The sequence below is a fragment of the Erigeron canadensis genome, chromosome 2 (genome assembly GCF_010389155.1).
Source record: "Erigeron canadensis isolate Cc75 chromosome 2, C_canadensis_v1, whole genome shotgun sequence".
Classification (NCBI taxonomy): Eukaryota; Viridiplantae; Streptophyta; class Magnoliopsida; order Asterales; family Asteraceae; genus Erigeron; species Erigeron canadensis.
In genome coordinates, this window is record NC_057762.1 from 10,004,381 (window position 1) to 10,029,766 (window position 25,386).

General features: G+C 34.1%; 1 long non-coding RNA gene across 1 annotated transcript; it reads left to right on the forward strand.

Annotated features, from left to right (window-relative positions):
- The first annotated feature begins 1,141 nt into the window (after nt 1-1,141).
- On the forward strand, nt 1,142-25,169 carry LOC122590035. The gene is made up of 2 exons (XR_006322389.1): nt 1,142-1,540; nt 24,812-25,169. It is a non-coding gene; the product is annotated as an uncharacterized LOC122590035 (long non-coding RNA).
- The last annotated feature ends 217 nt before the right edge of the window (nt 25,170-25,386 follow it).

Genomic DNA, 25,386 nt, shown 5'->3' on the forward strand with positions numbered 1-25,386 from the left:
TCACCAGTATACCACCGAAATTGATAACATGGCAATAAGGTAATGTAGCTTATAAAATTACTTGTTTTATACAATTACCCTGTAAATCTTAAATTCTGAATCACTTACCTTTATTAACTTTAACTATATGATTTGAAGAATTTGTCCATAATCTTAGTCCAATAAGAATGAACATATAAAGACAATAGAAAAAATATGTTTTTATACATATTATAGGCAAGGTTGTAAATAACTTTTTTACGGTCACTCGGCGGTTGACCACTTTTAAGGTTAAATTTCATTTCGCGACATTATAACAGAGACTATAATTTATAAAGGAATATATATTAAAAGTATATAATGTATGTTATATGTATATAAATTAGTGTGATTTATTATAACTGAAACGATAAATGTAATAAAAGACACAAATTAACTTCAAGAAATAGTTGGTTTGACAAGATATATTTTAGCAATGGCCCACCACCATTTTTTCTTTTTACTTTTTTTTATTCTTATAATAATAAAAAGTAAATCTTATCTATAGGAGATGCAAGTGAAATCCACATCATTCCAATGAAAAAACTCCACGTCTCAATACTTGTATCATATACTCACATTTGTACCAAACTAGCAAATTCTCATCCTCTCTCTAAAAGTACATGACAGTGAAACTATTTGCACACTCTAGCTCTCTTTCTTTCTAGTCTTTAGATATATATATATATAAATTGATGATGAAATTTAGAAATACAAATCTGAGATGGAGGTGGGGTGGCCGGAGGTAAGGTGGCTGGAGATGGGGAGTGGTGGACTTTAGTCTTCTCTGGTTGCCCTCCAATAGGTGTAAAGGGTTGAAAATGATGAAACCCTAAAAATATCTATAGCCCGCAGTCAATTTTTTGTGTTGACTGTTAAGCCCGTTAATATTGTTAAACTCTGTTAAATCCGCTATGACCGTTATTGACCCAGACCTTTAAATTTACCCTACAACCCCTTTAACGTAACGCTAGACCCCCGTTACCGTTATAGCGGCCGTTATTTACAACACTCGTTATAGGATGAGGAGCTTCTTAGTCGCTAGTAAAAAATTTTTGCAGCCTCAAACCGATAGTTCATATGCAAAAATTAGCTGACTTTCTATTTACTTTCCTAACTATTTTTGACCAAAATCTTTCAAATGTCTTGTGGTCTCTTTCACTTCAGCATTGCTTTAAAGTTTAAACAAATTTCAGCATAGTTCATTCTATACTAACAAATTTGCTTTGAATGCATTATAAGAAACAACAACATATTGTTTAATGAAAACTGTTTTAGTTCCTGTTTTGGTAAATTTCCAACCTTGGCTCCTCTAGTTATTTTATATTACTTCAGCTTTAGATTTAATACAATGATTATTTTTGCGTTGTTAAACAATGATTTGTTTAAGGCTGATGGAGTCATGGAACTCTGGATTATTATCTTAGTTTTTGCTGAAATCTCGAGTAGAGGTAATTCCGGCCATATAAGACTGGAACGTTGGTGCACCTTATATTTTGACGCTGGACAATCCCTCAAATAGGTATAAGTCAATCTCATTCACTGTATTTTTTTTTCACTTTATTTTTATGTACTAAACTTTTTATGAAGTTTGCTTGCAACGAAGTGTATATAGGTATGGTTGGCTCTTTTCCCATTAGTGCCATTTATATTGCTTGGTAAGAATAATTAGAAGAAAGTCAGAGGGTATGGGGAAATGATAATTTCAAACCAGGTTATCTTTTACTAAATAATATTGTTTTGTGGACAACTTTGTGAACCTAATTAGAATCATCATTCATTTACATTCAATTTCACTACCCATATCTCTTTTATGGATAAAGATGGGAAAAGTCCTACTTTTTTTGGGCAAGATAAAGAAATCACAACAATTGCACAAACTTACCTTTTATGCAGTTGCCCTAACGGTTGGCCCAATCTTTCTTACACCCATTACAAATCTACCTACGTGGCTTTGCTCACAATCCACAACCAATAGATATTGATTGTGGGTTTTTTTATTAAATAAATTGGTATTGATAAATAGGAAAAAAAAATAAAATGAAGTTACTTATAAGCAACGAATTGCAAAACGACGTACACATTACTACACAAAATCGCACACTAACCAACCCCGCTTAATGAGCGACAAAGAACCACCTAGTTATTAGTATATCTTATCAAACCGGTTCATTGGAAAGGTTGAATTTAGTATTTATAATACAGGAATATTTAACTTTGTGATACGTGTTTTTATGTATGGATGTACTAGTATTGCACTTTGAGGAAATTTCTCTTATTGTATATATGGGGATGGAAAAAAACCCGACCCAATAGGGAAACCCGATATCCAAATGTGTTCGGGGCAGGGACTGGGGCATGTCTACCTCAACCCTACCCGATATTAATATCTATATTTATATATGTATTACTAATTAGTTCTAAATAAATATTATACACAAATCATATAAGTTTTGGTAATTGTTATTCATAAATAGTTTCCTTATCGGTTCGGGTTTTGGGCATAGTTTTATCCCTGATGGGTATCAGGTTCGAGTTGCATATTCCTTATCGGATTCAGTTTCAGGTTTGACACTACTCGCCCAAAACCTAACTCATTGTCATTATATATAAATAAACCAAAGAGTTAATTACAGAAATCGTCCTGGTCAACACTTTGGTCGAAAACTTTTTGCCCCGTCAACACTTTTGGTCCTGAGTAGTAGTAGTAACATCCGTTTAAAAACCCATCACGTGCTCTGCACATGATGTGTATAATGGTCTTTTTTATTTGATGACCAAAAGTGTAGAGTTTTTCTTACCACTAGACTAAAAGTGTAATCAATCCTCATACATCATGTTCTTTATCAACTACTATATCTATATCTATATTGATCTATGTATCTATATAATATGCTATTAGATATATCAAACTTACTTGAAAGGGTTAAATTCATAAAAAGGTAACCTATTTACATGAATTTCCTATTAAAGGTAACTTATTTTGTTTTCGTCTATTTAAAGGATCTATTTTCAAAAAGTTCCTAATAAAGGGTATCTCGTTAGTTTTTGACAGACGGAGCTCGTTAAGTGTCACGTCATCGATGCCACATCATCATTTTTGCTGATGTGGCACTTGACTTTGACGTGGCACTTGACTTGACTTGACTTTGACCGGTCAAAGTCAAGTGCCAAGTCAGCAAAACTGATAACGTGGCATCGATGATGTGGCACTTAACGAGCTCCATCTGTCAAAAACTAACGAGATACCATTTATTAGGAACTTTTTGAAAATAGGATCCTTTAAATAGACGAAAACAAAATAGATTACCTTTAATAGGAAATTCATGCAAATAGGTTACCTTTTTATGGATTTTTCCCTACTTTAAAGTAAATAAAACAGAACACGTTAGTATACGACAAAGGAAAAGGTTGAGGGAGTTTAGCTGTTACATTTAAGATGTTGATAAAATTTGTAGGCTAAATCCGCGCAACCGAAAGTAGAGGGTAGAACTTGGAAGTGGTTTATCAATAAATAGAATGATACAAAACCCTAAATAAGAGCGTCCACTAGAAATACGCCCATCTTCCATGGTTTGTGGTCGTTACCAAAGCCTCAATCGTCTAGTTTGTCATGTGGATTGTCAATTTACTAATGGCTTTCCACAAGCAAACGCAAATTCGCTAGCAAACTACAACATCATTACAAGCAGGTAATAAGCACGTCACGTGGCGGGTCGACTTCAGGAGTTATCTCCCTCAAATCAAGTGGTTCATGTCGGAGCTTTAAAAAGAGAATGCAATCTCTGGGAAGATCGTTTGCGTGGAAGTGTAGGTCGAGTTGAACTTTTAGAAAGGCAAGTGGCATTTTTCCAAGCAATGAGAAACGCCAAGAATCAACTAATTGGTCAGATAACTGCTATATGTCAAACACAATTGGCTAAGCTACTCAATATGCGAGACGGATTGCAATAAGTCTCGAATAGAAATCGGGCAGATAGAGATAGACTTGATTAGGTGATAGTGGTCGCAACCCAGGATATAAATAATATCATTGCTGAAGCTATGGAAGCTGCAATTGCTTCCCGTGATACAACATAGCAAAATCGCAAGGAACATGAAATTGCCCTGAACCACACCCTATAGATTGACGTTGGAAATCGTAACTTACAAGTAGAATTCATCATGAAGCCATTTAGCATACCTTTCTGATAGTTGAATTCATCATGAAGTTAGTTAGCATACCTAAAAGTTTAGTACGGCCACTAGTAGATAAATAAATAAAAGCTAGGTTTATGTTTAACGGGTAAATAGAACTGCCAGGAGTTTAAGTTTACATCTGAATACCAAAAACTACATAAACATGCACATAGTTAACTAGCTTCATGATGAATTCAACTATCAGAAAGGTATGCTAACTAGCTTCATGATGAATTCTAATTGTAAGTTACGATTTCCAACGTCAATCTACAGGGTGTGGTTCAGGTCAATTTCATGTTCCTGGCGATTTTGCTGCGTTGTATCATGGGAAGCAATTGTAGCTTGCGTAGCTTCAGCAATGATATTATTTATATCCTAGGTTGCGACCACTATCACCTTATCAAGTCTATCTCTGTCTGCCTGATGTCTATTCGAGACTTCTTGCAGTCCGTCTCGCATATTGAGTGGCTCAGCCAATTGTGTTTGACATATATCAGTTTGTGTTTGACATATATCAGTTATGTGGCCAATGAGTTGATTTTCGACGTTTCTCATTGCTTGGAAAATGTCACCTGCCTTTCAAAAAGTTCAACTCGTCCTACACTTCCATGCAAACGATCTTTTTCCCAGAGATCGCATTCTCTTCTTAAAGCTCCGACTTGAACCACTTGATTTGGGAGAGTTAACTCCCGAAATCGACCAGCCACGTGGCGTCCTTGATACCTGTTTGTAATGATGTTGTAGTTTTCTAGCGAATTCGCGTTTACAAGTGGAAAGCCATTAGTAAATTGACAATCCACAAGACAAACTAGCCGATTAAGGCTTTGGCAACGACCACAAGCCATTGAAGATGGGCGTATTTTTAGCGGCTGCTCTTAGTTAGGGGTTTGTATCATTCTATTTATAGATAAACCACTTTCAAGTTCTGCCCGCTAATTTTAGTTGCACGGATTTAGCCCATAAATTTTATCAACATCTAAAATGTAACAACTTAAGTCCCTCAAACTTTAAAAGGATTATCAACAGACCAATTATAAAATTGTTAAATTTTTAAATGGTAACAACTCAATGTGGAAATATATTATTTTGAAAAAAAGTAAATTACACTTTTCGTCCCTAAAGTTGATACATTTTTCATTTTTGATCCCTAAACTTTAAAAATTACAATTTTGACCCTAAAGTTGGCCAATTTTTTTAATATTCATTATTTGGCCTTACGGCGTTAAAAAATAGCCGTTAACGTACGCACGTGCTAGACACGTGAGGACACTAATGTCATTTCACCTTACACCGAGGGACGAAAAATGAAAAAATAGTTACTTGAGGGACGAAAAGTGAAAAAATAGCTACTTGAGGGACGAAAAATGAAAATCATACAAATAAACTTATTCTTCCATTCTTTCTTTTCCGATCATCTTCTCCGATCATTTTTACCGATGAAATTTTCTGACTTTGAATCCAAATCTATACCACAAACAAAACCATTTACTCAAATTCATGACATTCAAAACACAACCAATCAAACAAATTATAGTTCAAACATGTCAGTCATTTTTTTTTTCTTTTCTAAATTTTGATTTTAATTGAAAGGAAGACGGTGGATGGTGGTGATTCTAGGTGACGGCGGTTGGTTGGTGGTGAATGTAGACGGCCGTGGTTGGAGGTGACTGTAGATGGCGGTGTTTGGTGGTAATTGTAAGCGGTGGTGGCTGGTGGTGATTGTAGGCGGTGGTGGCTGGTGGTGATTGTAGGCGATGGTGGCTGGTGTTGATTGTAGTGGTGGTGGCTGGTGATAATTATAGGCGGCGGTGGCTGTGGGTGGCAGTTGCACGTGGTGGTTATAGACGGCGGTGGCTGGTGCTGGTTACAGACGGCGGTGGCTGGTAGCGAGGTTGTTGGTGGTGGTTATTAGGTGGTGGTGATTGGAGAGGCTTGGGGGTAAAGGGAAAATAAATGTCTAGTCGGAAAATTTAATCGGAAAAGATGATCGGAAAAGAAAGAATGGAAGAATAAATTTATATGTATGATTTTCATTTTTCGTCCCTCAAATAACTATTTTTTCACTTTTTGTCCTTCAAGTAGCTATTTTTTCACTTTTCGTCCTTCAAGTAACTATTTTTTCACTTTTCGTCCCTCGGTGTAAGGTGAAATGACATTAGTGCCCTCACGTGTCTAGCACCTGCGTACGTTAACGGCTATTTTTTAACGCCGTAAGGTCAAAGGACGATTATTGAAAAAATTGGTCAACTTTAAGGTTAAAATTGTAATTTTTAAAGTTTAGGGATCAAAAGTGAAAAACGTGCCAACTTCAGGGACGAAAAGTGTAATTTACTCTTTTGAAAATTTGACTTTAATAGGTAATTTGTTCATTTTACTATTTTAGAACTAAAGCCAAAAGTGAAGCTATAAACTTCTTTGCTCTGAGCGTAACTTAAAATAGTAAATGTTAGTTATAGACTACATGCTAATAAAGTGAGCGTACTTATAGCAGTATATGCATTTTGATTGCAGTTTGAAGAAGAGTTGATACCTTAGGACCAACATTGGTCAACAACCCCTTTTAGACTGATAGATACAAACCTTTTTAGCTTTTAGTTATTGTGCGAAACGAACAGGCTGTATTAGGCGATGGTAATAAAGATGCATTTGTTCTGTAATTGTGCTAAAACTAGCAAGTAAAATTCAAAATGTTCCAAGTCTAAAAAATTTGAAACAAAAAAGCTATTACGGCTTGAATGCTGGTTTGTTTTACTGATTATTATATCTTTTTTGAATGGTTATATCAAATCGCTTTTTGGTTAATACTTCTTTTTGTTGTACATTTGGAAAATGTGGCCAATAGAAAAGTTTAAAGTGTTATACTAGTTATTATTACCTAATTAACTAATTTTACATAATATAGCATTCTTATGACGCAAACTCCAATATGTAGTTGGAGTAAATTTGCGGGAGTTTGTTGCACCTTTGCTTGTAAACCATCTAATCATGTACATTGAATGATTGCCCATAATATATTATGGGAAAGTTAGTTGGAATTAGAATTGATAATTTTGTTTTCTAAGGTGGGGAACACCTCGCCATCCCTCCCCTCTTCTCTTCGATTTTTCTCCTCCTCCAATCCCGCTCTTTAAAGTTAGGAGCATCTCGCCACCTCTCTCCACCCTCCCCACCTTTTACTATTTAATTTACTTTCTATTTATTTTATTTAAAATAATAACTAATACTTTTATTTAATAATTGAAAACTAAGACAAAGTTAAACTAAAACAACAAAATAAAACATCAAACTACAATCATAAACAAAACGAGAACACAATACATAAATAAACTAGCGATCGAGGCCCGAGATGAACGTGCGATGAATATGGTCAATGAGATCCATCCGAAGATCTTCGTGAACGCTCGAGTCATGTATCTCTGCTAGCTGAGCATCTGATGGTTGTGACGCGATCTAGGAATCTGGGATATAATCAGGACATAATGCGTGGTCCTCGTCTTTTAAAATCATGTTGTGAAGAATACAACACGTTTACATGATCTTACGGATCGGGAGTTCATCCATTTGTCGTGCCGGTTCTCTAAGTATTTTTTTTTTTTGATAATACAAAAAGCTCGCTCCACATCCTTCCTTGCAGCCTCCTGTGCCCTAGCAAATTGAATCCTTTTCTCACCGGTTGGATGAGGAATTGTTTTCACAAACATCGCATATCTTGGGTAGATCGCATCCACGAGAAAATACGGGTACTTATATTCGGATCCATTTACAGTGAAAGGAACCACCAGTGATGTGTCATCTTCATAGTAATTGAACAAAGGAGATTGATTCAACACATTAATGTCGTTGTTTGAACCGGCAACACCAAAGTATGCGTGTCAAATCCATTTATCCTGTGACGCCACTGCTTCAAACAATATTGGCGGCTCGTGATGGTCACTTCTCGTGTACTGTCCATGCCAAGCCACTGGACAGTTATCCCAAGCCCAGTGTTTACAATCAAAACTCCCTATATAAACTGAAAGTATTAACTGTATATAAGTATCAAGCCAAATTATTAAACCGAAACTATTAAGTAAACTATGTAATATATATATATATATATGAAACCGAAACTATATATAACCGTATATAAGTAAATACATACCTAACATGCCGGGAAAACCATGATAAGACGCATGATGATCAAAAATGCGTTATACATCATTACGCGTTGGCCTACACAAATATTCATGCCGATATAACCTAATGACTCCGTCACAAAAAGCATTTAGGGTGTCACGTGACTATCTTTCCGACATATTTAAGTAATCTTCTAAACTGTCGAGATTACTACCGTATCCTAACTGGCAAACGACAGATGTGCACCTCTGTAAAGCCGAAAACCCAAGTTTCCCACGACTGTCGAACCTCCTCTGAAAATATTCAAAATTGCTTTCCAAATCCATAGCTATCTTCACAAACAACCGTCTACTCATCCGAAACCATGTTCCTAAAAAATCCTCATCAAATTTCGGTTCCTCGGCAAAGTAATCTCGAACAAGACGGTCGTGCGACTCAATACAATTGTCTCTTTTCGTATTTTCTTGAAGAGGAGGCACTATCTCGGACCTCTTGATCAAGCGCATGATGCGCCATTGTGAAGAGATTAATATATCGTTTCATCTTGTCGGATGAACTCGAGTCCGATTGCATATTTGGGGGTGTTGGGGCGTTTGCGAAAAATAACAGATTGTTGAAAAAAGGGTTCAAGATTGTTTTTTTATAAATATATGTGTATATACGATAATATATATGTTTTACACTATCTTGTTGCTGCTGCTGTTTGCAAAGAAAAAAACCAGAAAGAACAATGAAATAAAGAAGAAAGGATAAGGAAAAGAGTGGATTTGTACCGTTGGAAAGGGCCCCACATTTTTTTTTAATTCCGTAACGGTTGAATGAGAATAAGCACCACAACTGGCACTGCCCTCCCCAAAACGCTCCCCACCCTACCGGTACTGCGGGTTGGCGCGGTGTGCAAACCGATACCGGATGGGTACCGGTTGGGTGCCTATACGCTCCGTCCACCCTAAGAAACTATCATTCTCACCAGATGGTGTTTGTGTCTGATAATATTCTTTGTTGATGTTTTTGTGTATATATATATATATATTATATATGAGAGAAATTAAATAAAAAGGTTGCTTGAAAGAAGGGAGAAAGTATTTTTTTTTTTTATAAAATTTCTCTATTTTTTATTTTTAAATTTTTTTTTACTTTTGTTAGTAAAAACCTGTAATATTTCATGAATCGTTCGTGTTCGGGTGCAGAAGTAAGGTGTATAACAATGGTGGAAGTAAGTGTGTTAGTGTGTGTAATGAGAGAGACGATCTGTGTGTGTGGAAAGATTGGGAATTGTTCTTTTTTTAAAATGTGATAAAAGGTTACAAAAGATAAAGGCTTGAGGGGTATTTATACACTAAGTAAATACATAAGCTCCCCCTCAACCTTATATTACACATACAAAATAACAATGTAAACAAATACAACTAAGCACTATTTTGAATTTCTAACATTCTCCCCCTTAGTGCTTGGTTGTCTTTCATCGGTTCCTCCTGTTTCTCCTCCTTCTTTTCTCTGCTCGTCTTTTCTTGTTCTTTCTTTTCTTGTAATCTTGAGCTGCTTTTGATGTTGATGGCTTATCATTCATAGAACTCCAGAAAGCTCTTTTCTTGTAACTATTCCAAGAGTCATTCCAATACCTCTTAGGAATGAAATGCCAGTTAGCACCTTCTGGACGTTCATCGGGCAATCTGATGTTGTCTTGAAAGTTAACTGGAGGAATATTATGAGGACCTCGTTCATGACTTGGATTCCAAAGAACCCATGAACCTGTCTCAGTATGAATAACTCCTTCTCTTGGTCTAATTGTTCTGGCAGCAATAAGATCTCTAATCCTTTGACGCATATCAATTGTCTCTTGAATCCTTCTTATGTGTCTTTCTCTCTGAATTTGGATGTTTTCATTTTCACAAGGATCAGGATTATCATGTATGGCTCTGAGGAAGAATAAACAATATTTCAAAGTGCCATCTGAATACTTGGGAAAATCAGATGCACGGACAAAGATTTTTCCTCTGAAGCTGTTGATGAAAACAAATCCATCCAATTCTTCTATTGGATCTCCAATCTGATAAGAATTCAATTCATATCCTCCTGCTCTCTGATTTGGTCTTGTGAGATTGATTCTTCTTGTTCTCCTTTCTAGACCAATTTATAAATCATTAAACTCATAATATTTGATTAAAGCCTGAATGTGACACTTCAGAGCTTCATAAGCAATGAGTTGATCTGGAGTCTTTGTAATCAGATGAGCATACTGGTTGTAGAGAAAGAGGATGTCAGAGATTGGCAAGTATTGGAAAGATTCTTCATGAACAACATAAATGTGACCATCAGCTCTGCGAACTCTAAATCGGACAAGTCTTTGGTTCTGATACTTGATAGGAGCAATCAATGTTAACACACTTGTAATTGGACTTTGGAACTGATTGTACCACTCTTCACTTCTTATTGAACTTTCAGCATTCATCATTTCTAAGTATGCATCCCTTTGATTTTGATGTCTAAAAAGAAAGAATGCTCTCAACCTATTCAAGGTCATGTTGAGTCTTTCCTCAGATGAGCAGTAAATCGAGAAGGCTCTTTCTTCAATGTATCTTGCCCTGCATACTAACTCTACAGGCCTGACATTCAAATCTAGCATTTGTGCATAATTCTCATAGAAATACCCTTCATTGATTTGCCAAATTCTATCTCGAGTAATTCTTGGATGTCTAACTCCCATGCTAAGCTCTCTTGGAGTGTCAAGATTATTTGTATCTCTCAGATCATAGACAATCTCTTCAAAGATATCTTTCTTAAATTGTTCTTGAGACATAGCTGGTCTTGGTGGAGCATCATTAGAATCATCCGAATCAGAATCACTATCATCATTAGTCCTATTCCCTGGTTGAAACGGATCAGGATCACTTGATTGATCAGAACTTGATGTAGTTGAGTAATAGTGAGAGATGCATTTAACAAGCGGAGGCAGATCATCTGAATCAGAATTATGAACTTGATGAGCTTGAGATGATGAAGGAATATCTACACTTTGACTTTGATCTTGATTTCCTTCTGTTGTATCTTGAACACTTGCTTCTTGTGTTATGTTATGACCTTCTCCACTATCTTGAATATTCTCCCCCTCGGGTTGATCATCAGGATTTTGCTTCTTGTGGCCGGTCGACATTGTTGTTCAAGCTCAGTTATTCTCTTTTGAAGAGCTTCAGTTTCAGCCTTATGAGTAGTATCAGTATCCAAGAAATGCATATATGAAAGAATTGAATGACAGATGGCTTTCTTTGGTGGGTTCAGATTAGGCTCTTTAGATCTTAATCTACGAAGTACTGCCATAATGAGAGTATCAGTGGATATACCACTTTCATGAAGCCGACTAGCAATATAGTCATCCAGATAAGTATCACTAATATCATATTCCGACGAAGATGAAGAACTTGAAGAATAATCAGGAGAATCAGGATCAGGGAATGATTGTTGAATTGGAATAGTTGTGGTAGATATTGATGTTGATGAGGTTGGAATTTCTGGGGGTGTTGGTGATGTGATTGGAGATGATTGAATAATCGGTGGTGTTGATATGATTGGTTGCGACGACAAAGGAATAACAGTTGTAACAGTTGAAATATGAGGTGTAGACGGTGTTGAAATTGGAGTAACAACAGATGAACCAATTCTAAGTGTACAACCAGTAAGCAATCTACGTGGTGATGAACTGGTTTGAGCCATGGGAAGTTTACCAGTAATAGTGTATCTTGAAGCACGTAGTACACTGTCTTGACCTTGTTTAATTCCTTCAACCAATTGAGTCACTAAATTACGAACAATCGGTGATAGTGTCATAACAAATGGAGATTCAGAAATCGGAGTATCAGGAGTAACAGAAACTGGCACATCAGTGGTTCCAAGTGGTTCTACTGAGTGACCTGACGACATCATAACTGTCACAGGATTTCCTGTTGGTTCAAGAGTTTGAACAATAGTTGATGATTCGGCTTCACAACCAGAATCTTTTGGAAAGTGGACAAACATAACACCGGTGTCACTTAGATCAACCGTTAAACCCAAAGCACGAATAGCCGCAGCAACTGCTCGAGCTCGAGAGAGTTCAAACTGTCGCTGAGCCAATTCAGCTACACGGGTGCCTTCGTTCAAAGCTGGCATAATGTTAGCAATGGAAGGACTTCCAAACAATCCTCGAGAGGGCACTAAAGCCGAGCTCTCTATGTTTGTTCCGGCAACATCACCTAGATGTGCAAATGGTACAACAATCGGTGTAAGTGTCCTAGGGGTTCTAGACAAACGTGCAGAAACGAAAGTCAAGAGAGGGGCAGATGTCTCTTTATCTTCAACATCCACAGACTCTGAAGGAGACTGGGATGGATTACGTGGATTTTGCCCATGCAATAATGAGACGTCAGTCTGTAGAGAGACTTCTGAATGGCTAGGGGAGGTTTGACCTTGCAAGAGTTGGGAGCTCTTGTCTTCTACCCTAGGTCGAACCCGGCGAGTATATGTGGTTTGGACTAATGGAAGGCCAACGTTTTCTTTATGCCTTATACCTAGCCCGGACCTCTCATCCTCTCTAACATTTTTGACTCCTCCCTCATTTCCACCTTGTTCCTCCGGGATGTCCATGACATCATCAGCAAACTGATTGGCATCATTATCAGATGAATCAATATCAGAATCAGCCACATCTTCTAGTTCAGCTTGTGAAAAACGATCATACTCAAAGCGAGATCTTTTGAATGTTTTCTTTTTGATATTAATAGGAATGGACTTCCTGCGGCCTTGAAAGTATGTCGGTGGAGGTGATAGTGAAACAGTTGTAGTTATTGTTGATGAAGGAATATGAGTTGGAATTGATTGTGATTGAGGCATTGTTGGGGGTTCAGGAGTGATGATTTCTGGAAGTGGTGTTGATTGAAATGGTGATGAATGTCTTTATAGTGATGGTGTTCTTGGTGATAGTGATCTTCTGATATTTGAAGTTTTAGGAGGTGGTGATCGGATAGGTCTTGGAGTCCCAGACTCAGAAATAGTATTCTCAGAAGATGTAGGAGAAGAAGGTTCAGCTGGTGTTTTTCTTTTCAACTGCTTTTTCTTTGAAGAACTTCCCTTCTTCTTCTTTTGTTGATGCACTTTCTTACTTAACTTCAACATAAACATTTCACCTTTCTATTTCTTACTCTTTGGCCTACCTAAACTGGATTCACCCTCACTCTCTTTTCTTTTCCTCTTAGACCCCTCACTTGGCAACCTATGCACAACATGGGTAGGAACCGGGAGGCTTTCCGGTCCCAGAGTTGTTCTAATCCAGTCCAAGTATGCCTTCTTGGCATCATCAGAATCAGGAACCATATCAAGTAAAAATGATGGAATCAGATAAGAATAGTTAGGAATACCAGAGTCTCTAACAAACTTGAAAGGATGAGTAACAATTTTCCCTGTTTCAAGAAGTCTTGGAATATGCTTCTTGTTCCTGATTATACTGCGAACAATTGCTTAGAGAAATCTTATGAAAGGAATATACTTCTTGGGAGCAGATATTTTTCCATTTACTGCAACTATCAGCTGATCCCAAAGAAGTTGAGCAATATCATAGTGCTGATTGAACACAAACCCATAAAATATGTACAACATTGTCTGGGTCATGTTATCCATTCCTCTTGTATATGGATGAAAACAGTTGTTGAGAACAGAAAACACATAGTACCAAATTCTTGGTAACTTCTTCAACTTGAAATCAGTTGTTTTTGTCAAAGGACCATCATAACCAAGTGAAATCAAATTGAAAATGGCCTTGTCGACGAAGTTCTGGAGATTTAACTTTGGCTTTAGTCCTTGATGAAGATGGATCATGTGGTTGTACGAAGATAATAGATCTCCACATGTCAAATAAATATGATTCAGCAAGATCAACATCTACTGTGAGAGCATGAGTAAGAGAATGATTGTGGAAGATTGCTGAAATGATTGGAAAGTCGGGATCATTGAAAGGATCATTCAGATATCTATTATTTCTCATATTGATGGAATTTCCGGCTGTGAGAATTTCTTCAATTGATTCATTAATGGCAATCTCTTGATCATGTCCAACCTCTTCTTGATGATCCATTATTTTTATATTTTTTTGATTTTAAGACATAAAAACTTTTAACACACACAGAAAAATAATATTTGAATTGCAAATAACAAGGTTCACACAAACAATTTATATAAGATACAAGGAAGTTCACAAAGGCGATCAACTCAGTTTATCTTTAATAAATCATTTGTTATGAGAAAATAAACACAGAATAGTTAAATACATATTTTCCATATATAAGTTTACAAAGAAGGTCACAAAGTCGATCAATTCTTTGTACTCTTATATACTTTGATATGTATAGAACTTTGAAAATAAGATATAATCATATAAGTATGATATATTTGAGAATAATAAGGAAGTACACAAAGGCGTTCGATTTCTCGTATTCCAAAATATATGACAATTATATGATCATACAAAACAGTTTGTCACACCACACAATAATAAAAAATTAAAAAAAATTTTGGAAGGAAAAAAAAATTCTAAGTATAGAAAACCAGAACGATCTAAATTAGATCGTTCTAAGTTAAACTTAGTTGAAGAAATGAAACGGTCTAAATTTAGATCGTCTTGAAAACTTTAAGGAAAAAATAAAGAAGTATGGAAAACTGAAAGTGAAACGATCTAAAAGAGATCGTGTTAAACCTTTATTTCAGAAAAAGTTTAAGTATGGGAAAAAGGAAGTAAAACGATCTAAAAAAGATCGTTTTAAGTTTCTCATGTGAGAGAAAAAATGTTAAGTATGGGAAAGAAAAGGTAAAACGATCTAAAAGAGATCGTTTTAGGTTTTGTTAAAAAAAAACTTCTGAAGTGAAGAAAAATGAAACGATCTAATTTAGATCGTTTTGGAAAAATTTTGAGAAAAACTTCACTTCACCTTTTTAAGGATTTTCTAACACTTAAAACTATAAAGTGAAATCAAATTCATGATCTCTCCTTACACTTAAAAGTATCAGTTTTGAGCAAACCGAATTCATAAGAATTCAGTTACCCATCAATCGAATTCCAAACACACTTTCAAACCACACAGTGATCAGACCCAAGAACGATCCAAATTAGATCGTTTTGGTCTCAGTCTCAAGGGATTTAACAAATTAATTACATGAAATGAACAGAAAAGGTGAATGGTAAACTTATTTTACTTCCAAGTTGTTTAGAAATCAAAACGATCTAAATTTAGATCGTTTTAGAAGCAAACAACTCTAAAATAAAATATCTTTGCCAAACACTTTTTCAGTTACCCAAACATACATCTAATTTCACATTCAATGGATCAAACTGCAATTTGAGCATGGCATAACATTTGAATAATGCAAACTAACATTATCATTACACAAATTATCTAAACAGAAACACATCAAACCTTTTAAACACACACTCTGATCATGTTTTCTCAAGAACAGGGGGGAAGGGTTTTTGAATTTTCAAAAACATCAAATAAAGCATTTAAACATGTAATAATCATTTACACATATCCTAAACATGCTTCTAATTCACACAGTCAACACAGAATCATTAACAGAAATGAGAAATTCAAGAAAAATCGAAAAAATGAAATCTACATTCAATTCGGAATAGTACCTGTGGATGTGATTGAAATTTGATGATGTTATGGAAAGAAATGATTACAGAACGATTTGGAACAAAACCCTTAACTTCTTTTGATGATCAGCAACAAAAAATTTTATGATGATTTTGGGTGTGTGAGTTTACGGGTAACTGTGATTTAGATGAGAAGAAAAATGATTATCTTTCCCTCCTTAAAGAGAAAGATAAGAAAGTGGGTCGGGTTTGTTTGACTGGATTGGGTTTGATTATCTGGGTCGGGTATGGGTTAAATTGGTATTGGGCTCTATTGTTTTTGGGCTTTTTCTTATAACAGAATTTAAAACAAAAATAAACAAACAAAACAAAAAATTATTTTTATGAATTTTAAATTTTCAAATTTTATATTTTGTTTTTCTAAAATAACAATGAGTTTCTAATCAAATAGTGCAAATACACAAACTCCCCCTCGATTTATGAATTATCCTTTCTCTCCCCCTCAAACATTGCATGATATAAAACATATTGCACGTAAGCATAGCATCAATGTTTGATAGATAATGAATGAAATTAGAGAGATGGAGGATTTTTACAAAATATGCAGAGGCAAGTTAGCGTATTGGTAATGAGCACTTATTTGAGATGGTTTCTTTGAACAGAAACTCATTCCAGGATCATGTGTTGAATATCTTCCAAAGTGAAAATACGTAACACAGACCTTTATTACCTACAAAAAAAATTAAGTTGTTCTTGGTACCCACTGTTGAATGGGTCCTTTTGGGTTAGAAAAATTGGTCATGGTATACAAATGAGGTTTAAGAGCAAGAGGTTTACTATTTGAACTTTTCACTTGATGGTGAAGTTTTGTTTTATTGTTTGAAGATTTGGGATTCTGTTTCTTTGGAGTTTTAACAGTGAACCAACCATACTGATCCCTATAACTAGTTATACCCTTAGATGTTTCTTTTGTGAGGAAAACTTGATTAGTTTTTTGACATCTTGGATATTGAACTATGTTTAGAGATAGTTTTAAGAGCTGAGGTTCTAGGAACAGATGAAACATGAACCTTAATGGTGTTCTTACCTTTGACAGCTGGTGCAAGCTTACTTTTGGGTGAGTAAAATGAAGTTGGAGCAATCTTAGATTTAGATTCCTTCTTTGGTTCAACTTTAGGCTTTTTGAAAGAAAGTTGTTTAACTTCTTTTTCAATTTTTGATTGACTTTTTGGTTGAGAACAAGTTTTGGTAGTCATCTTTTCAATCAATGCTTTTGCTTTAGCCTTAAGATTTTCAGGAATCTCAATTTTATGCTCTAAAGTCACTTTACTTTGGTCATTAGGTGTGATCACAGTGGTTTCAAAAGAAAGTACCTTTTTGACAGAAGCAAGACATTTAGCCTTCAAAGCTTGAATTTTCTCTTCAATCTTGAAAAATGATGATAACATTGTTGTGGACATATCTTGAATTTCTTGAGAAGAGATGCTATCATCCTGCAGTACTTTTTTAGAATTCTCACTCCCATTGGATGGAATGGAGCAATCATCAGAATTATGATTAGTCATCATATGGGTAGGGGTGGTCTCACTTACCTTTGGGGAATAATCTTGAGTTTTCAGATGTTCAATGACCTTTTGTTGAGACTCAACTTTTTGTTTTAGGTTTTCAATTTCTTTTTCCAATATGGTAGTTGGAATATAAGCTCTGTGAGAAATTGATTGTGAAGACACTTGTTGAGACTCATTTTCTTTCACTGAAATGTTGTCTATTTCTTCTAACTCATAAATTGATCTGTTATGAGTTTTCTTGTAAGTATCACTAATAGCAACATAATCAATGTTTATTTGAATTGGTTCTGGTCTTTCAACATCATCTGACTCAAAGTCATCCTCAGATGGTCTGATGAATTCTTGAATCATGCCAAGGCGAAGAAAATTTTCATCATACAAAGCACCAAGATCTTCTTTTTGAATTTTCTCTAAATGTGCTGGATTCTTACAACCTAAACCAAAAAGAAGTTTTGATTTACCAATCTTTGATTTATTGTAATAAGCAGTGAAATCCAAAAAAGGATTTTGTTCTATTTTGTAGATTTTCTCTTGGTAGAACAAAATGTTTGCTTTCAAATCCTCAACTTGTTTTTGAAGAGTTTCAATTTCAACTCCTTTGAGAAAACAAGAACTGTTTAAGTCAGAAATCTGTCTTTCATGTTTTTCACAATTTGGTCTCATATCTTTCATTTTGTTTGTGAGAAACTCAACATCTGCTTGTCTTGCATTTGCTCGTATCCATTCATTGGTTTTCTCAAGCTGTAAGGTCTCAATGGTTTGCTTGAGTGAATGGACAGTCTTTTCAAGGTCTTGACATTTATTTGTTAAATGGGCATTGGGTGAAACAACTTGAGAACTGTTACTTGACAAATGCATTTCTTTCAAAGAGTCATAGTTAACTTTGAGAGCATCATAAGCTATTGAGAGTTGAGAAAAATCTTTGTTAAGTTTATCAAACTCTTGTTTAGCTATGTTCAAATTTGTTTTCAAAGTAAGATTTTGCTTTGTCAAAGTATCAGCAGTTGTTTGAAGTGACAAGTAGTCAGTTTGAGTAAAAAATTGTACCTCTCTTGATGAAATGTCTGAATTGATGTTGATTGTTGTCATTTGAAATGATTGAATTACAACTTGGAAAAACTTGATTTAAAAAAAAAAATTTAGATCGTTTTAGATTTTTGGAAAAATTTCTAAGTATTTAAAAAATGAAACTAGAACGATCTAAATTAGATCGTTTTAGAATCTTAAAAAAATTTTCTAAGTGATGGAGAAGAAAGAAGGAAAGAAAGAAAAAAAAGAAAAAAATGAAATGTTCTAAAAGAAATCGTTTTGAGAAATTGTAAAGAAAAATTAGAACGATCTAAATTTAGATCGTTTTAACAATTTTGGGTGAAAAATTTTCTAAATATGAAAACTTTGAAAATTTGGGCAGAGTAACACAATGATTTGGAAGTTTTTGAGCAAAACCAATCTCAATGAGATCAGTTACCCAAGGAAGTGTGTGATTCCCAATCACAACAACTTCAGAATCACGGTCTACACAACACACAATTCACACTGAATCACAAAAGTTAGAACGATCTAAATTAGATCGTTTTAACTTCAAAATAGCCAAAAACTAGAACGATCTAAAAGAGGTCATTTTAGCTCCTCCAAAAGAGATCGTTTTGTATACCTGCAAATACAAATAGAACAGACAAAATAGTCGGTTTTTGATACAAAATTGGTCAATGCTCACTCAGTTTTGAGAATTAGGATTTGATCCAAACACCAAAATGCTCAGAAAATGATCGCGCACAACCCTAGAAACAATTCCATATCTCAAATCAACTTAATTGTGAGAATCAATTTTTGATCAAATTTTCTAAAATTTTGATTTTTAATCAAAACTTTGAATTTGATTCTGAAACTTAACAGGATGTTTTGAAATATGATTTGGAATGTATTTGTGAACAAAAACTGGAAAATTGAATGATAATTGAAGGTAAATTGTTGAAGAACAGAAATGGCGGCAAAAAGTTTTGCTTTGAACACGAAGAAGAATTTGAACAAAAATTCAACGAATCTGTATTGAATTTGTTCTGGATCGTCAACAGATTGTTGTTCCGCTCTGATACCACATGTAATATTTCATGAATCGTTCGTGTTCGGGTGCAGAAGTAAGGTGTATAACAATGGTGGAAGTATGTGTGTTAGTGTGTGTAATGAGAGAGACGATCTGTGTGTGTGGAAAGATTGGGAATTGTTCTTTTTTTAAAATGTGATAAAAGGTTACAAAAGATAAAGGCTTGAGGGGTATTTATACACTAAGTAAAATACATAAGCTCCCCCTCAACCTTATATTACACATACAAAATAACAATGTAAACAAATACAACTAAGCACTATTTTGAATTTCTAACAAAACCCATCATAAAAAAAATTTTAAAAAAATTCCCTACACATGTGTAAGTTGTTTTTTCAAAAAGAAATTTAAAATTTTTGGTATTCTTTATGGAATAGGTTTATATTAAAAAACTAAAAATTCCCCGCAATACGACGGCGGTTTAGTGGATAGTGGATAGTGATGTTACGGTGTAAGTTGATGTAATAGTGATAGTGGATATATTTTAGAAGATAAGGACATAGAGTATAAATTAGTAAGATAAGAGTTTAAAATGTAAATTAATTCATTAAAGACAAATTTGGTAATCTCTAATAATCATTTCCAAAGGGGTGTTTATTAAGGGTAATTTAATACTTTTGCATCTAACCATTGTTTAACACTTTTCAAAATTGGGAGGCTTGATAATTATAAAAGGAGTATAGATATGCAAATATATATATATATATATATATATGGAAAAGTGAGTATGAGACTGTTATGCACCCAACTTATGTGAAAAACCTCTCACATACTAATTTTTTAATATTTTGAACAAATGTATAGGCCCCCATGATTTTTATTGTTTAAAAAAGGTATGTGAGGAGTTTTTCATCCAACTTAGATGACTAACAGCCTCATATTTTCATCTCCCTATATATATATATATGTGGGAAAAAGGAATATAAGGTTGTCTGGCACCTAAACTTAGGTATGGAACCCCTCACATACCAATATTTTATTATATATTGTTTAATGAATAAATGTTTGGCCCCCCATGATTTTTATGGTTTAAAAAATTAATATGTGAGTGTCCGACATCTAAGCTTAGGTACCTAACAGCCTTATATTCTTATCACTATATATATATATATATATATGGTAAGGATAAAGTTCATGTGAGAACTATTCACATATGAAAATAGGTGATTTCAATTATAATCGGATTTGTTTATATGTGACAAATTTGTTCACATACACCATTCACATATGAACATCAAGTTATAATTTAAAAGTTCTCATGGTTCTTCCAATTCAAATGGTTATCAAATAAACCTTCTCCTATAAGGATTTATATATATATACACTAGGTTTTTGACCCACACGATGCGCGATATTTTAAAAATTGATGTATTAGTTTAGTTGTCTTACAAATTTAGTGAATGAAAAAATATATATATAAATAACATAAAATTTGATGATCCATACGTATGAAAATGGTTAAAAATGAAGTATGTATCCGTGCGTTGCGTCAGTTGATTATCATAAAATATTGTTGAAAAAAACAGTAATAAAAAAATTAGATATAGCTATTGATGATTAGTAAAATGTGTTTTATTATTTTTAAATCACTTCATTTATAATATTATCTTTACATTTCATATTGATGTTCTACATATTGTCAAGTATAAACTCTATGTATTATAAAATTTTGAATGTTTTCTTCTGTAATTTGTTTTATGTCATGACATAATACCATTTTTTTATCTGTATGCAGAATTCAAACTACACATGTCTGTGCAGGTCCCTAAAACCATCCTCTAACAATCTACACATACAAATGAAAGTGAAAAAGTCTAAGACCATATTAATGAACTACCAATCTATTGGCTAAAAAATATATTATTCAAGTTGTTGTAAATCAAAGAAAGAAGATATAAAATACTTTTTACATAGACTAAAAAAAATAATATTAAGTAATTGGATTGATTTACTATAAGAAATTACTTTTGATATGAACTATAAGAAAAATGGAAATAAAAAGGATATATATTCTTAAATTTTGAATCTTCCTAAAGTCGCTAGCTTAGTTTGATGTAAAAGAAATCTAGGAAATTTGAAATACATGATACGGGCTTAGTTTTTTTTTTTCCAATGGAAGATTTGATTTGATTTTTTTACATAAAAAATATTATTTTTTTCATACATACATTTAAAATTTGATTTGATAAATATGAGAATAATTTTATTTTTATTTTTGTGGTATATTATATTGTAAAAAAATTATGGAGATGACACATAGGATAAAACTTATGTGGCAATTTTTAAGGATAGTTAAATTGATGTGGATGCCTTTAAAATATCAGGATAACTATCGTTTTATAAGATGTATAGATATAGATAGATAGATAGATAGATAGATATATAAAAGGTAGAGATAAAAAAAATGACTTAAATACATATAAAATGTTTGAATTTTGAACAGGTCTCAATTTGTAAAAGTATGAAATACATTTTGGTTCTTCATATTTTGGTAGTGGGAAGTAAAATATTATTGATGATTTGGTTTAATGAAAACCTACCTTTTACTTTCGTTTGAAGAAAAAGGAAATTATCATTTTCAAAAAACTTTGGTTTATAGTTTTTTCCTGTTTTTTATTTATTTATTTATTTTAAACATCGATGTTGGTTTCTTGTTTATTGGTATCCAAATCAATATGAAACAACCGAAAGATGGTTGTTTAAATCTTACTTATCAACAGACCAAATATAGAGTTATTAATGGCAAGGGTGTATTCTGTTATTTCTCTCGGCAAAAAGCATTGGCTAGCATCGACGTTTTGGCAACTCTATAGCACATATATCTGTTAGTTTTGGCAAGTTTAATCGGCTATTTTTGACTATATATATATATATATATCGGTTAGTTTTGGCCGATCCTCGTGACGTTGGGAGCGTGCCTTGTGACCATTTTTTTTTTGGTTCTTGTACCAAAACTTTGGACTTCACCATAAACCTAACCGGAAATTTTGGAGGTTTTTCGATTTGAGGCTAGATCTATGTTTTTCTTGGCTTCTATTGCCGGAATACATGTTGATAAAACTTGTAGATGCTCCTTAACGTTATATAGCACCCTTTCCGGTGAGAGCGGAAACCCCTTTTTGGGGTTTCCGGTGGTTGCCGGCCAGAAATATTTACCTTTTTTTACGGCTAAATCTTTGTTTGGCTTTGGCATGGGTGTAGTTGGCTATTTGGCTACTTTAGTCGGTTTTTCGGCGACGCCTTTTTTGGAGTTTCTGGTTTAATAGATTTAGGGTTTCCTGTTGCTTCGTTTTTCTGGCAAGCCCTTTTGGGTTTCCGGTGAACTGTTGATGTTGCTTCGCTTTTTCGACGAGCCCTTTCTTAGGTTTACCGGTTAACTGCTGCTGCTGCTTACGACGGCTATTGTAACACCCCAAGATTTTTTTAAGATAAATAAATTAACCTCTTTTTGTAGTTTTGACATTAAAATAAGTTCCTAGCATTTTATTTTTAAATATGGGGTTAATTTAGTTGAAACTTTGGCGGATAGCGGGTAAAATACCCATTAATTTTGAGATAAGGGTGTGGCACACAGGAGAAGTGTTAGCCAACTTTTTCTTGTGACTCATCCTCCCTCCACTTTCTTATTCTACTAACTTTTCCATATTCTCATTCTAACCAACCTTAATTACAATATCTAATTCAATCAAGAATTCTTCAAGAATCATAACAATAATAAATTAGGGATTTTGGTGGTGTGTGAAGTGGGTGTGTGTTGATATCGTCAATAAGAAAGAAGAACTTGAAATTCTAAACATAATTTTAACCCTTTCTTGGAGGTAAGGATTTCATAACCTAGTTTTTGATTATCTTGAGAAATTAGGGTTCTTGAAATACCCAAATTTGGGGGGTTTTGCTATAATTGAGTTTTTATGATTTTTCCCTAATTTCTTATATATATATATATATATATATTATAGTTTGTTATTGAGTTGCATGATGAATTTAATTATTGATTTTGAATGTTAACAGTGAAACTTTGATAATGAAAGAATGATGATTTTATTAGTTGAAAAGAATGATGATGGATTTATGAATTGAACTCATTAAGTGAATTTTTGAATGAAATGCAACTCCATGGAAAAGTAAGGTGATTTTGAGTTAGGAATGCTAGTGAATTATTAGTATCATAAGGTTGAGCTATCCAAGAGTATGAATGTGACCTTTTATGCAATGTTGTGATAATTGATAGGTTCAAAGCAATAATGTGTTTTCTTGTGGTCACCATAGGCTTGGTTGTTCGTCATTAAGGTGAGTACATTTATATACGATTATATACATATTGGGTCAATCAAATGAATGACGGGGAGGGAAACCATAGTTATGTTTTGATGTGATGTAAGACCATATGGGGAGTATGGCTTGTTATGTAAGACCATATGGGGAGTATGGCATGTGATGTTAGACCATATGGGGAGTATGGCATGTAATGTGTTAGAAATATTATTTGTAATGTGTTAGAAATATTATTTGTATTAATAACACCTTTGTACTTATATTGTAATATTCATAAGTATGGAAGGGGGATAAGTGTAAATTGTATAGAAGTATATAAACTCCTTCTATAGCTTTGTTTTGTGACCTTTTACCCATTAATGCAATCTAATCTTTCCATTACTCACACTAATTCTCTCTCGGCTCACACACACATTTATAAACTCTAACCGCCATTTTCACACACTAAAACAAATACAAAAGTTCAATTATACATAATAACATAATGTAAGACCATGTGGGGAGTATGGCATGTGATGTAAGACCATACGGGGAGTATGGCATGTGATGTAAGACCACACGTGGTATGACAACATGAACTGGTTGTTGAATAACATATTTGAAGCGAATACTTGATGGCGTGGAGTTACATGTTTTGTATTTGTGTATTATTGTAGTGTATGCAATTCTTGGTATATCGGTAGGTGTATTGTTGATTAACCTTACGAGGCATGACAATGTGATTACGTATGGAATGACTTGGTTGATGTGTAGAGTTGTTTTATGAGTTCATAAATTACTTGGTAGTATAATTGTGAATATGATTGAGATGATATTGTGATATATTATACCTATGTTATGGTTTCCGTCTATTGATTTCATTATGTGTGTAATTGTATATGAATGTATTCACTAAGCGTTCGCTTACCTTTTAGTTATTTACCATTTATATAGGTTCCAGAAGAAGGAACTAGGTATTGTTATTTGAAGTTAACTTGAAGTGCTAGTGACTTGAAGGTATTTTGGTCATCCGTGGAGAATGACATTTTGGTTAGACACTTAGTTAATCCCCTCTAAAACTCTTGGCTCTTGATACATGTGTCTTTTGATGAAAATGTTGTGTATGATGTATTTTAAGTCTTGAAGTCTTGACTCTTATGATGGATTGAAGTGTAAATCATTTTGGAGTCAAATTGGCCATTTCGTCACTTTGGGTAAATGCGGGCGAGTGACCCGTTTGGTCGTTTTAATGTAAATTTCAATGGTTAAGGTTTCGGATGTATCCATTATGTTGTAATAAGTGATTTTACTCTTTTTGGTGTTTTAGTTTGAGCATTTGAGCTTTGGAAAGAGTATGGATCAAATTTGAGTCAAAAACATTTTGTGCAGACCTGACCGTAAATTTATGGTCCAAGACCATAAATTTAAGACCATAAATTTACGGCCCTTTGTATTTTCGAGTACTTTTGATCAGGGACGAAAAAAATCCAAAGCAAATTACGGCTCATTTTTACGGCTAAGTTTTTACG